The sequence below is a fragment of the Dipodomys ordii genome, unplaced genomic scaffold (genome assembly GCF_000151885.1).
Source record: "Dipodomys ordii isolate 6190 unplaced genomic scaffold, Dord_2.0 Scaffold25, whole genome shotgun sequence".
Taxonomy (NCBI): Eukaryota; Metazoa; Chordata; class Mammalia; order Rodentia; family Heteromyidae; genus Dipodomys; species Dipodomys ordii.
In genome coordinates this window covers 1,104,785-1,119,474 of record NW_012267241.1, presented here as the reverse complement: position 1 = coordinate 1,119,474, position 14,690 = coordinate 1,104,785, and the positions used below count along the sequence as shown (strand labels likewise).

General features: G+C 40.3%; 1 protein-coding gene across 1 annotated transcript in view; it reads left to right on the top strand.

The window, feature by feature from the left end:
* Slc14a2 (solute carrier family 14 (urea transporter), member 2) overlaps window positions 1-14,690 on the top strand; it is a 407,135-nt gene that overhangs the window by 231,397 nt on the left and 161,048 nt on the right. The window contains exon 3 of the mRNA XM_013014919.1: window positions 12,957-13,037. The gene's annotated coding sequence lies outside the window, so the exon portion shown is untranslated. The remainder of the gene's footprint in view (window positions 1-12,956; window positions 13,038-14,690) is intronic.

Here is a 14,690-nt window from a genome sequence, read left to right as displayed (position 1 = left end):
AGCCCCCAAATCCTATCAACTAGAGGAAGAGGAGAGAGACAGAGAGAGATAGAGACAGGGACAGAGATAGATAGAGACAGAGACAGAAAGACAGACAGAGAAAAGCTGTGACTGTTTACAGAACTGATCAGTATCTTAAATGTCAGCTCTCAGCCTGTACCAGACAAATGATCATCTTATAAAGAAGTCTCACTGGTGAATTCATTACAATACTTCAAAGAAGGTAGACAAACCACCTTAAAAAATAAACAGAAGAAGGAAAGAAGGAAGAAAGGAAGGAAGATGGAGAGTGGAATGATGGGTGGCACATGTCAAGGTGTGTGCAGGAGGCGTGGTGCGGTGTGCAATTTTTATTTGTATTTTGTGCTGCTCTGTCTTCCCTCGTGGGAACTGCCGGGAAGTCTGGAGGGCCGTGTGCAAATCTGCGCGATGTCAGTTTCACTCTCGGAGCAGTCCATCTTCTCCGGAGTGTGTGTGACCTTTGCAGGTTGTCACATCCCGGGCACGGCACCAAGCGATCCTCCGCAGGGGCTGGCGTGGGGGAGCGGGCCCCGAGCCGCGGGGCGGGGCGCACGGCAGTTTCCGGGCCCTGTGCCAACCTCCGGATAATTGCAGGCAGCGGGAGAGAGGTGGTCGAGGTTGGCGGAGCCTGTCTCTGATGGATAGATTGTCCCTTTCTCGCCGAGACAGCATCATGGCAGGGCAGGGAGGAGGGGAGCGGGAAGAAGGCCACGGGGAAGCAAGGCAGCACCAGTGAGAGACAGGAACAGACAATGGATGATAGCTACAGAGCGAGCAGGAAAGAGACGCGATGCAGGTACCACCTCCAGAGGAGAGCCAGACAGGCAGAAGAGGCTCAGGGACAGAGGAACAAATGCCACCTGCACAAAACGCAAAGAGGAAGGGAAGGCAAGCTCCGTGATACATGGACATCCTTGATCAACCCTGGGTATATCTGGGGGTTCTGCAGGAAGGCCGGGCTGCCAATGTCAACAGCCAACAGAGGAAGGAGGAGGAAATAAAGGCAAGCTACCCCACTCCACCCCACCCCCAATACACACAACCACACTATGGAGCTGTGCTGTTGGCAGCTCTGGTGTCAGGAAAGCAGCCAGGCTTGCCTTCCAGACTACGGGTCTTCGAACTCCAAGGTCAGGCCAGGGCAGTGACAAGGCTGAGCTGGAGTCCACAGCATGGCTGATCGCTCCTTTCCTCTGCTGGGGATCACCCGTGGCAGCACATTCAAGAGCAGATATTGCTTCCCTCCCTCCCTGCTTGCCTCCCTTCCTCCATCCATCCTTTCCTTCTCTCCCTTCCTCTGAACCCTACCTGAGGAAAACCATAAAGGCCCAGCTGGACAGTGGGCGGCCAGGTTTGGCCAGCCAGGTGGGAGCTGCATTGCTAAATATAGCTGTCAGGTTGTAAATGTGACAACTGCACAGGAAATGTTAAGGAAAGTGTCTTCTTGGCTTTCTAAATGCCTCAAGATCAGTTAATAACAACAATAAGGACCCAATTGGTCCTGGGGGAGGGGGTCAGCCTAAGGTTCCTGATATACTGCCACCAAACGGAGGGATAAAACATGAGGAGGGGCGGATATTTCCTATTTGAACCATAGCACTAGGAAAGTTCCCACTGAGCTACACTTTCACCTCTTTTTCTTTCTTACTTTGAAACAAGGGTCTCACTAAGTTGCAAAGGTTAGCCTCAACCTTGCAGTCCCCTCGTTTCAAGCCCCCTCAGAGTTGACATTAGAGGCATGTGCCACCAGATCTAGCCAGTGGCTCTTTGAACAAATACAGTATGGTTTTAAGAGACAAAGCTAGACAAGTGGATGGAAGCTGAGTGAAAGAGTGGGTTAAATTCAGGATGTAGTGAGCAGTGACTGCAGATGTTTGAGGAGAAAAGTAGGTGACCCAGTCCCTTGCACAACTCTGTAAATGAATGAATTCTTACTGATTCTTCTGTGAGCAAATATTCATTGTGTGTCCACTGTGACCCTTGTCTTAGCTAGACAGATGACAGTCACATTGATGAACAAAGCCGACTGAGACTCCTGCCCTGGTGGAGCTCCAGTTTGTGCTGGAATGTATGCATTTTACCTCTCATTTACTGATGAAGGGACAGTCCATATGGCTGGGAATTTCAGGGTTCCAAGTGAGCTAGCAATCTACCTGTATGGAGCCCAGAGGACTGCTATGTACAGACACCTAGTCAGCACACAGTGTTAAGGCAGCTCAGACTTGCCATAGGAGAAGTCACCAACAGAAGGGATTTTATTAGCCATAATTCTCTTGGTTGCAATTAGCAAATCAAAGTGACTTAAACAGTGAAAGGTAACTTAGAGGCTCCTATAGACAAACTCCTGAAAACCCAGGGGTGGGACATGGTCTGGTGACTAACTAGAATTTAATACTACCCACTCCTCAATCCCTGTTTATGTTTTTCTTTGGATGTTATACCATTTCCTCCGTTTGGCCATTGTTGAGAATTTGGTACTACTTTCTCCAATCCCATAGTCTCATGGTTGGCTTTCTCACTTTGACACTCCCAGAAAAGGACCCAATGACCCTCTTTGACCTCTCTTGCTCACCAGTTGGGCAAATGTCATAGCCAGAGAGATAAGGTTCTATGTTGCACCCAGGCTGGGTTACTGGGCTCCTTTATAGTTGGTGGAAAGCAGGAGGAAGTAGGGAAACTAATAGCTAGCCACTACTAGAATTTAGGCAACTAAAATTCACTTCACCTATAGGCACTGATGGCTTATACCTGTAATCCTAGCTACTGAGGAAGCTGAGATATGAGAATCACCGTTCAAAGCCAGCCCTGTCAGGGAAGTCCATGAGCCTCTTATCCCCAAATTAACCACCATTTTAAAATGCCAGAGGTAGAGCTGTGGTGCAAATGGTAGAGTGTTAGCCTTGAGCTAAAAAGCTCAGGGACAGCACCAGGCACTGATTAAGCCCCAGGACTAGTGTGCTAGTGTGCTCTCCCTCTCTTTCTCTCTTTCCCCCACCCTCTCTCTCTCCTGCTCCCCTTTTCTTCCCCCTCTCTCCCTCTCTTTCTCTCTCCTCCCCCTGCCCCTCTTTCTCTCTCTTTCTCTTTCTCCCATTTTACCTAAAAGACAACTATGCTGAACAATGACCCTAGCATTTCATTCAACTGGGATAGAAATGTTACTTTATTTCTTTTGGCAGAAATTATAAAGTGATACCATTGAACAATTTAGAGAAAGTTAAAACCCTCTCTAATGAGCTCTCCGGGAGGAAGTAAAATTTTGAAGCTATAGTGTGGAGGTATGAGGGGCGAGGTCAATTAACACAAAAAGACACACAAGCAAGTTCCAGGGCTCAAAGAGAGCCACACAGATGACCTCTGCCTGTCTTTGCAGATCAGAAAAGCAAAGCTACCAGCCCCTCTGCCACCAGCCTCCACCCTCTCTTCCCAGCAGGACAAGAAACTTGGTCAGAAGCAGTGCCTTCAGTTGGAGGCTCTTCAGTAGCTGAGAAGGCCAGCCCTGCAGGAATCCCCAAGCTAAGGAACAAGAACAATTTGAAAGGATGCAGGAGGCATTAAGCCAGAATGGTTCTCCTGGGGGTGGCAGAGCTAAGTGGAAATGCAGGCAGAGAACCAAGGAGGGAAGGAGTGGGGCCATCGCTCAGAGAAGAAAACAAATGCTTACCATCAGGGAAGAAGGCAATATCTTCACCAAGAAGACGAAATCAAAACAAAATGAAGAGAAATTTGAGCCAAATTAATGCTTTAAAAGCATACATTCGCACTTCAGAGAGAATTTCTAGGAGGTTAGGGAAGTGTCACAGTTTGCACCAAAGTAAAGAATATTGAACCAGAAGCAGAAGCTGGAAGGGTGGGGTGGGTCTTGGCCTGTGTGGTTTCGGACTCTTGACTATATTTCCACATTGATGAAATGAATTGACAACCTTCACTTTGCCCAGTTTCATACCAGGGTCCACTGAGATGATGGGGAGAAAATAGTTTTTAAAATATTATGAATCTCCATTATATTTAATTAGGGTAGGTGATTAATTAGAAAATGACAGTCTGAAATTGGGTCAGTCTAACCAAGCAAAGGAGGAGGAAGCTGTTGAAGGCTTAATACTCAGGTGAGCTGGCATCCTGCTAAATGACAAGGGCAGAAGCAATAGATTCTATGTTTTTTAAAAAGAGCATGTAGTTTCTGAATATCTACTATATTTTCAGTCCCTTGCAAGATGACAACGATGGTGTAGAAGACTCACATAATCTAATCCCTGATCCTTACTATCTGATGAAATAAAACATGCACAAATAAAGTGCAACTCACACCATGAATTAAGAGGGAAAACCAGGCAGAGGTATTGATAATACATGTCAGACAGCTCTAAGAGAGATCTGCAGGCTGATGAGCCTTATCTTGAAGGGGGATTTGGATAGGTAGGTAGAAGAAAGTGGTAAAATCATTAAGGTGTAGCTCACAAAAGCCATGGAGATGATACAGATATTTGGCATGACTGGCAGGATATTTGGTGTGGATAAAAACTGTAGGTGACAGTAATGGATAATCATTTTTGAAAGGGCACCATGTCTAGTTTGTAGAAAAATTGATTGCTAAAAAAGTAACTCATTAGAGGACACAGAAGCTGGTTTGACTAACTGGTAAATGAATGTGGAGACAGACTCCTGAACCAACAGGGGAGGTGAGGATGGTGGGAAAATACTCAAGAGAAAGAAGCTCAGGGATTCAGGAGGTAAAGGTCAAGTGGTAGCAGAGGAAAGACATAATAATAGGAGATATTCAGCAGGCTTTGATAGCTAATTATACATAAGGAATGAAGAAAATGAGGTATTGTGATTGCCTCAGTGTTGAACAAATGTATTAATTATGATGCTGTGTGAGTGTGTACTAATTGTGTCTTATGTCTGGTGGGGGCTGGAGGAAAAGAGACCTTCTTGGAGGAAGTGAGATGTTCATGAGATCTTAAAGGTTATATTCACTTGCTTTTAGCACGAATAAAAGCCTTCAGGAAAGGGAAACATCATGGGCCAAGACAAAGGCAAAGAGAGGTACAAAACAGAGCCTCCAATGTGGGAGATGTATCTGAACAAATGAAAGGTAGGAGAAGGCTAGAGAGCTACTAGGCAGTATCAGATTATTAAGGAACCTGGGTTTACACCACAGAGAAAGAGACCTCTAGGGAAAATATGTAAAAGAACAAAGGGAAATCCTCAGATTTTCTTATTGTTTTTTGTAGAAGTATAGGAAATTGAAATGTATAATGATCAACTAATGAAACATAATGTGACTCCTAAAGCATCCTGTGATAATGATATCTATCTCTTACTGGTCACACATTGCTGGCCATTAACTTCCATGTAATTCCTTTTAGCTCAGTCAAGGTGTTCTGATATTGTTTTGTGCCTCAGTCTTCATAATGTTTAGAGGATCATTGTAGGCTGTAATAATGTTTTTTACCTTTGGGTGATATACAGTTTAGGATCCTGAACTCAATTTTGTCTGTTTGGCTTTGCCTAGCAGGTCTTTGTCCATTCTTGCATTTTTAACTTTCCAGTTGAATTTTAATTTTATCTCTTAGTAACAGCATATAATTGTTTGCTTTGTAATAATTTTTACGGTTTTCTTTTACTATCATAGATATCCTTGGTCTTAGTCTTAACATCACATACTTTCTATTTATATTGTTGCCTTTTAAAAAAAATTACATATGGTCTGTGGTTTGCTTTAATGTGGGCTGCATGTGGATATATAAGATATATCAAAATGTTTTTAAGATGCTTTGTTATCCTTAATTGGTTATCTTTATAATAAGATATAATATACATAATCTTTTGTGTCCTCTGTAATTATTGATAGTTTTATAAGATCATAAGGCTTTCTTACATTCCTCTCCAGCTTCGTTCCTTCTCCACTAAATAATGGTGATGATGAAGATGATGAAGCTGATGATGACATTTCTACTAATTTCAATTTATACCTTTTTAAAATTTTTTTGATAAATCTTTAAATGGTTGCACAGGGCAATACAATCTAATGTGCATATTCATGTGCATCTTTATCAGAGTCAGCCCTTCCATCAATCTCCCCCATCGCCCCTATCCCTTCCTCTGGAGTTATACCAAGTTTCCTACTTCTTTTTCTCCTTATGTATATTGACTATTATGATGATTTTCATCCTCCATCCCTCTTTCCACTCATTTACTTCTCTCCTATTAGCCCCTGTCTAATTTTTAATACAGATTTCCTTCCACTACTTTATTAGCCTTAAATGTAGTGACTTTTCATATTTTGCTGCTTGAGAATTTCTTTCTTCCCCTCACCTCAATATGTTAGCTTCAGTGTTTTAAATGTTATTGTTCACTCATTACATTTTTCTCTGACCAAAATCAACTGTTTATTTTTCAACTTAATCCTATACTAAAGTCATTAAACTTCATCTCCAGTTTCTGCCATTACCTCTTCATTCTCAACTGGATGGTTGAAAGTCAGCCTCTAGTGTCTTTAAGACAAGTTCCAGTTGCCTCATTTCTCTGGGTCATATGAGTTTTTGTAGCAGTTGTAATTGAACAATAGTTTGAACATAAATAATTTTTGTGCGTGTTTCATTTCTTAGAAGTTTTGTAGACATTATATTGCTATGAAAAGCCTTGGAACTAACTTAATTTTGTCCTTTTGGAAAGACGTTTTTCATTTGCTTTTGCTTTATTTTGTTTGTATTAGGTTTTGTTTGTTTGGATGGCCAAAGAATCTCTCATCAAATTTAGGGTTGGTATTTGAGGATTAATTTTTCCCATAGTTTATGTTTCATTGCTTGTTGTGTTTTTCTTTACTTTGTATTTAAATTTATTTTTTTTACTTCTGAAAAGGTATTTTTGTTATCATATTCTTTTAAGTACATTTTCTGTTCTATTTTTTTATATTCTTTTCTGAAGTTCTTTGTTAGTACACAACCATAGATATATTGGGATCCATTTTATCTTTCCTGTCTATCAGATTCTTTATTAATCTTTTTTTTTTTTTTTGCCGGTTGTGGGGGCCTGAACTCTGGGCCTGGGTGCTGTCCCTTGGCTCTTCAGCTCAAGGCTAGTGCTCTACCACTTGAGCCATAGCGCCACTTCCGGCTTTTTCTGCTTATGTGGTGCTGAGGAATCGAACCCAGGGCCTCAGGCATGCAAGGCAAGCGCTCTACCACTGAGCCACCTTCCCAGCCCCAGATTCTTTATTAATCTTTTTATCCTTTTTTTTTTTTAGTTTTTTCTTCAGTACTAAGAACTGAAGTCAGGGCCTTGTACCTGTTAGGCATGCACTCTTCCACTGAATTAAATTCCCAACCCTTCTCAATCCTTTTAAACTGTGCATTACCATCATTATGGGTTTCCTTCATTCTGTCTTTGTACTAACAGCAGTATCCAGTATCATTTTTGTTGTTTCTATTATGTCCCCAACTTTGGGGACAATTTTTTGTTTATCCTATACCTCTTTCCTGAGCTAGTTTTCAGGTAACTCATTGCTTTATCTCTTTCACTGGAGTTTATATTTTATAAGTAGTTTTCTTAAGAATTTTTTTCTTTGTTGGTTCTGTAATGATTTTGTTGACATAGCTCCTTTTTGCTTGATGACCACACAATATGGTATGTGCTCTTTGTCTATTTGTTTCCTCTGATTATTGTCTTCTATAATATCTTTGTCAAGTTCTTCTGGTAGTTTGATTTTTGATTCTGCTCTATTTCTGAACCAGCCATTTTGCTGCTTTATGGTGGGAAGAGCTAACCTATAGCAGCAATCAACACTGTCTCTGTGCTTTCAGAGCTAAACTTTATAGATGTAGGGTCATTTCTGTGTATATGTGCACGTTAATTTTCCAGAAGAAAGAAGAGACTTGACAATGAGAAGGTTGATTAATATAGTATCATTTTTCTCCAATATACTTGCTTACAGAGCATGTCTGTTTTGTCTTCTTTATTCAACTTCCCCTATTTCCAATGGAGCCAAAGAGGTACAGGCACCCATTTGCTTAGAAAGTGTTCCTTCTCTCCTCTCACAATTGTGGCATCTGCCAGCTTTGTCTTTAGCAGCAGACGTCTTCCAGCAAACCTCAAACCCAGATTGAGATTTTATTTCTTTTTTTTTTTTGGCAACCCTTTTTCTTTTTTTTTAATTGTGAAAATATTATACAGAGGGGTTACAATTACTTGGGCAAGATAATAAGTACATTTCTTATCAAGCATTGTTGCCTCCTCCTTTGTTTCCCCTTCCCATCCTTTCCCATCCTCCCCCCACTCCCCACCCAATTCCCCCCCCCGCACCAAAGTTGTAAAGTTTGTTTTCAATATTTTATTGTGATAATACTGTACAGAGGAGTTACAGTTACATGAGCAAGGTAATGAGTACATTTCTTATCCTGTTTTCCCTAGTGTTTTGGACTGAACTTGAAGTCAAGTAGGCAGGTCTATTTAAACACTACTGTCTTAAAAGTAGAAGTCCCTTTTAAGAGAGTGTGCATCCCTCCTTGGCATCTCTGAACCTCCAGCATCTGGTACTATATCCAGGAAAGACGTTTCACGTTTCTTCAACAGAGCCTCAACAAAGAATCTTCCTTATTCTTCCCTATGATGGTACAGGAGGGCATAATTCCCAGTGCCTTTTTATTTGGTTTAGATATTGACATCCCCCACAGCCTTTGTTAGCATCTTGCTCTTTCTGTCTAAGCCAAGTCAGAGTACCTTGCACAGAGGAAACAATAAATTCTACAGAAGTACTTCATATAGTGAGTGCTTTCTTTTTAACACTAATCTGGTAGCAAGTCTCAGTTTTTATGGATGTATAAAAGTGGACACTTATCTCAGTCCTTGTGAATTCCACGGAACACTCCTGACTGGGTATAAAGTTGTGGACAACCTCCATCAGAAAGGATCAGTACAGATCTGTCAGTAGAAAAAGCAGAGATCAGATTTCTCTATGGCTTGTTTTTGGGAGAGAGGACTTTGACTCAAAGAATCTATCCTTCAGATCCCTTGAGAACAGCTCTTTGCGTTGTTATTCTTTCTGTGTTTTTTTTGGGGGGGGAGACTCTAATTCATTTAATTCTGATTTAATTTTAATTATTTGTTTCCATATATTAGGTTAGGATTTGGCTTGTTGTCCTTTTCAAGGAGATTAAGGTGCATCCTTACATTGTTGGTTTGAGATTTCTCCAATTTGTTGATGTAGGAGCTATAAATTTTCCTCTGAGTACGGCCTTTGCTGTGTCCCAGAGGAGCTGGTATTTTGTGTGTTCATTTTTGTTAAATACCATAAACATTTGAATTTCTGTTTTGAACTATGCATTACAGGATTTTCTATGGTGGTTTTTGGTGTTGACCTCTAATTTTATTCCACTGTTGTGGGATAGAATACAGAGAATTATTTCAATATTTCTGAGTTTGCACAGATATTCTTTGTGTCCTAAAATGTGATCTATTTTGGAGAATGATCCATGTATATTCTGATGTTACTAGATGAAATATTCTGTAGATGCCTGTTAAATCTAGTTCGTCTATGCAATTGTTTAGTTCTGAAATTTCTCTGTTGAGTTTTTGCCATGTTGATCTATCCGGAGGCAACCGTGGTATGTTAATGTCACCAATAATCAATGTGTTTAGATCTATGTATGTTTTTAGGGTAGATAGTGTTTGTTTGATGAAGTTGAGTGCTCTGGTATTTAGTGTATAGACATTTAGAATTGTTATGTCCTCCTGTAGGACAGATCCCTTTATTAATATGTAACAACTTTCTTTGTCTCTTCTCACTAATTTTAATTGAAGTCTATTTTATCTGATATTAGGATTGCAACTCCAGCCTGTTTATGGTGGTCATGTACTTGGTAGATTTTACTGCAGCCTTTCACCTTCAGAGTATGTTTGGTTTTGTGGGAAAGATGTGTCCCTTGAAGACAGAAGATAGATCTTGCCTTTTGATCCAACTAGTCAGTCTGTATCATTTAATTGGAGAGTTACGTCCATTAATGTTGAGCTCCCTCGTTATTTAAAGCTTAACTTTCTAAATTCAGTGTGAGTAAAGCAAAAAAAATCCTCTAGCAATAAGCAAAGTTCTCTTCTTCTCTTTCTTTTTTTTTAAATTTTATTTTATTTTATTTGTGAACATACTGTACAGAGGGGTTACAATTGCATGGGCAGGATAATGCGTACATTTCTTACCAAGCTCTTCTTCTCTTTCTTAGAAAAAGATTTAGACTCACCAAGAGAACAAGGCAGACAGACCCAAAGTCCAAACACCCGAACTACCAGGAGCTGGTGGTTGGGAAATAGTTGAAGACACAGGCACTAGCTGAATTGCCAGAATGGCTCCAAGAAGTTTTGTGTGAGACTTGAAGGAAGAACTCATTCCAAAACTCAAGAGGAAAGGAAAAATCAGACCCAGGCTCACGGGAAATGTTTTATAATAATGCAATCTCCAGGGCAAGAAGATGAGGACTTAGGGAGAGTAGGCAAACTGTGTAGCTCTTCTACCTCCCCCTGTGCCTGTGCATTGTGGCCAATGAGGCGCTAGTAATTTCTCTTAGTTATTTCATTTATGGCAAGGACTTTGGGTCTATGTCTGGTCATAATGGTGATCTATGTATGCCATCTACAGTGGGCATGGTTAATGAATCCTATTTTATTTCTTAATTAAGAATTTGAAATGACCTCAAATTACCACAATTAACATGGATTTTTCTTCCTCATTTATTTACTTATTTAGATGCATGAAATTGCACCCTTAGCTTAAACCAACCACAGCATTCAGAGCCTGTTAAAATATATAGCATTCATTAAAATATTTATTCCTTACCAGTGATCTGGAGATGGTGGTGGTATTTATGTATACAAAAATGCTTTTTCAAAGACTATCCATTGAATTCAGTCCATTCAGCTTGGTAGCATAAAATTTCACTTTATTGACAGACCTTTCTATTACTTAAATACACTTAATATTTTCAAAGTAGACTGTTATGCTGACTTAACTTGCAGTATTATGAGGTTTCCTTTCAAAGACTTCAAAACTATAAGCATCATCACATTTTCAGAATGTCAATGCTCACTAAAAGATAAGAATAACCATTTTAAGGTGAAATTTATCAGACTGGTTTAAAAACAAAAATGCTTTGAACATTGTTTAGCATCAAATTATGTATTAGTTTCCAAGATTTGACTTTACTTTTCATTCTTGGGTTTTTGCTTTAAGTTTTGATTTCTAACTAGTTTATATGGAGTCAAAGCTCAAAAAGGGATGATTGAATTTATTCAAAACTACACTTCAGTACAACATCCTTACAATAAAGTGAATTTTTAAAAAAAAATATACTTCAAACTATACCTAGCAGGAACATAAATGTGTACAACACAACAAGAAAGCAATTAAGAAGGAGTTTATTTATTTATTCATTTTTTTGTTGGTCATGGGGTTTGAACACTGGGCTTGGACGCTATCCTTCAGCTCTTCAGCTCAAGGCAAGCACTCTACCTTTGAGCCACAGCGCCACTTCCAGTTTTCTAGTGGTTTATTGGAGATAAGAGTCTCATAGACTTTTCTGACTGGGCTGGCTTAGAACAGTGATCCTCAGATCTCAGCCTCCTGAGTAGCTAGGATTACAGGCGTGAGCATCTGACGCAGGGCTTAAGAAGCAGTTTATTAAAAGTCTTAAAAGATGTATATCTTTTGAAATCCAGATAGTCCACCTCAAGGAATTTATCCTTAGGATAAAACAAGAATACATGCTAGATTTAGCTACAATTATATTTATAACATCCTTGATAATAATAAAAAAATGTGCAGCAAGAAAAAATTAGGTGTATTATGGCAAACCTTATATTGGAATGTTAAATAATTGCTTTAAAAAAACTATGTTGTTTATGCTTGTTCTGCATAGCTGTATCATATTTATCACCATTTCTGCAGATGAGGGACATGGCATAACATTCCTGGGTTATCTCACTTGGACCTTTCACCAAACTGCAATCAGGATCTTTAGGATCATAGTCTTCTCCAAGTTTAACTTAGATGTTGTCTACTTTCAAGCTCATTGGAGTGGTTGTTGACAGGATTTAGTTACTCCTGGGCTGTCAGTCAGAAGTATCCCTTAGTTCCTTGAATTGTAGGCATTTCTACAGAGCAGTTCATGACATGACAGATGACTTTCTCACAGCCAGCAAGCCAAAGAAGAAGACAGGGTGAACAAGATAGAAGACAAAGTCTTTTTGCTACCAGATCTTAGAAATGACATCTTTACCCTTTGCCATAGTCTTACTAGCAAGAAGCCAAAGGTCCAGCCCACATTCATGGGCATTGGATTGCATGATTATACAACAAGGTGAACAACAGGGCAACCAGATCATTGGGAACAATTTGAGATACTGCTGCCACACAGTTAAAGTTTATGGGCAAAGGAATTCATGACATCGTATTCAATTAGACAAATTATATCACAAAACAGTATGCGTAGTTCAACCTCTGTGTTTAGACCAAAATCAATATATTCGTGTATACATAAATATTTATAAAAAACAATCTTAAGTGTTTCATGGATTAGTAGTAGTTATAACTGGATAGCGAGATGACAAATGAGTTGTGGTCCTGATTCTTAATCTGTGTTGTTTTTTTTTTTTTTGGTCCGGTCGTGGGGCCTGAACTCTGGGCCTGGGCGCTGTCCCTCAGCTCTTCAGCTCAAGGCTAGCGCTCTACCACTTGAGCCATAGCGCCACTTGCGGATTTTTTCTTTTTGCTTATGTGGTGCTGGGGAATCGAACCCAGGGCCTCAGGCATGCAAGGCAAGCGCTCTACCACTGAGCCACCTTCCCAGCCCCTTAATCTGTGTTTTTTCTAAAATAAACTTATTGCTTATAATTTTTAAAGTAAAACCAGTTAAATATTCCAGTGTTTCTGACCTCCACTATCTTTACAGGGATATTTCTTGCTTACTACTACTTGAAATCAACTAAATAGAAACTCGCAAGACTACGGTGGCCAACGATACTGTGAAATTGTGAGTAATGTTCTAGAACTTGTTGCTGTGTTTGTGGCTTCTAAAACATCTGCTATTATCAATAATGCTACAATGAGAAATTAAAATTACTTTTACCTTCTTTTATTTTTTGTCGGTTGTGGGGCTTGAACTCTGGGCTTGGGTGCTGTCCCTGCGCTCTTCAGCTCAAGGCAAGATCTCTACCATTTGAGCCACAGCGCTCAAGCAGTTTTCTAATGGTTTATTGGAGATAAAGAGTCTCACGGACTTTCATGCCCGGGCTGGCTTTGAACTGTGACCCTCAGATCTCAGCCTCCTGAGTAGCTAGGATTACAGGCATGAGCCACTGGCTCATGGCTACTTTTACCTTCTTAAATCCCTGAGATCACTTGGGACCACAAGTCAATTGACTTGGGAGAGGGGTAGCCCTATGAAGATCTTTTTCCCCTTGAGCCAGTGTTTTTTCCTTCTCAATTCTTGTTGCTTCCAGAAATGAGCTAACATAATCATGTTAGCCATCTCCTCTGCAAAATTCCAAAGAGATTGATCCTCTTTATATGTCAAAACTAGATGAACAGATCTGACACTGCTGAACATAATTACAAGTTTGGAAAGGGAGAAGGGATGAGGGAGAGAGAAAATGGAACCATTAATAATCTTCACACTTCATTAGTTTTCCTGCCTCATGCCACCAGGAGGGCCTGCATTGGGATGCCACTATTCAGGTTTGGAATGACTTCTTCAGCAATGTAAATGTTATCTTAAGGTCACTTACTGATGAAAACTACTATATTGCCAAGCACAGATTTCTTGGTTGTTTGACAAGCAGACCAGCTGCTTTATACCTGTACAGAGCACAAAGGAAACTACTCAGTATGGGCAAGATAGGTGTGGGAGATGAGGAAGGAAAGCAATAGTCCCAAAGATGAAGAGAGATTAGGACCAAGTCTAAATATCAGTGGACTTCTTTCTATTGGGAACTATAATAAAATAGCTATTAAAAATGACATTCAGATCTTGGATCCTTTTCCCTCAAGTAAAGTCCAAATTAACACTTATCCAAGTGGTGATTCAGAAACCTATATGACTCCTGTCTATGGTTTGACCATCTTCTAAGATCTCTGAGATTGATTTTGGATCCTCTACATCGAGCTGGTTGTCAGAGAAGATGATACAGTACCTCCTCTCTGCCTACTTGACACATTCTAGTTACATGGGCCCTCTTTCATGTAAGAGGCCTTGAAGTAGTCCCTGGATGGCAATTCCTTTCCAATGACTCCACCCTGTGAAAGGTAAACATACCCCATAGACCCTGACCTGAAAAACTGCAGAGGTAGAAAGTCCCCACTTCCCTGTAAATTTAGCGGAAATTCATACATCATACAATAACTCATTGGATGGTGAATAATTCTTCCCCACATAAGAGAACTTCTCATACCAATCATATCTCCTTTTCATGATTAAGATAAGTCACTCGTATAAGGTTCTAAGAAGTCGAGGTTGTTCTCTACGGGAAGCTCTAGGAATACATGCCAGTGCTTGGAGCCAATAGAATTCCATGGAAGCCATCAAACACTACCAGTATTCACATAACCTCAGAGTAGAAGGATAAATAGTGGTGTTGGTGTTGAGTAGAGACCAGCCCTTCAGCCCTAGATCTGCCACTGACTGCTG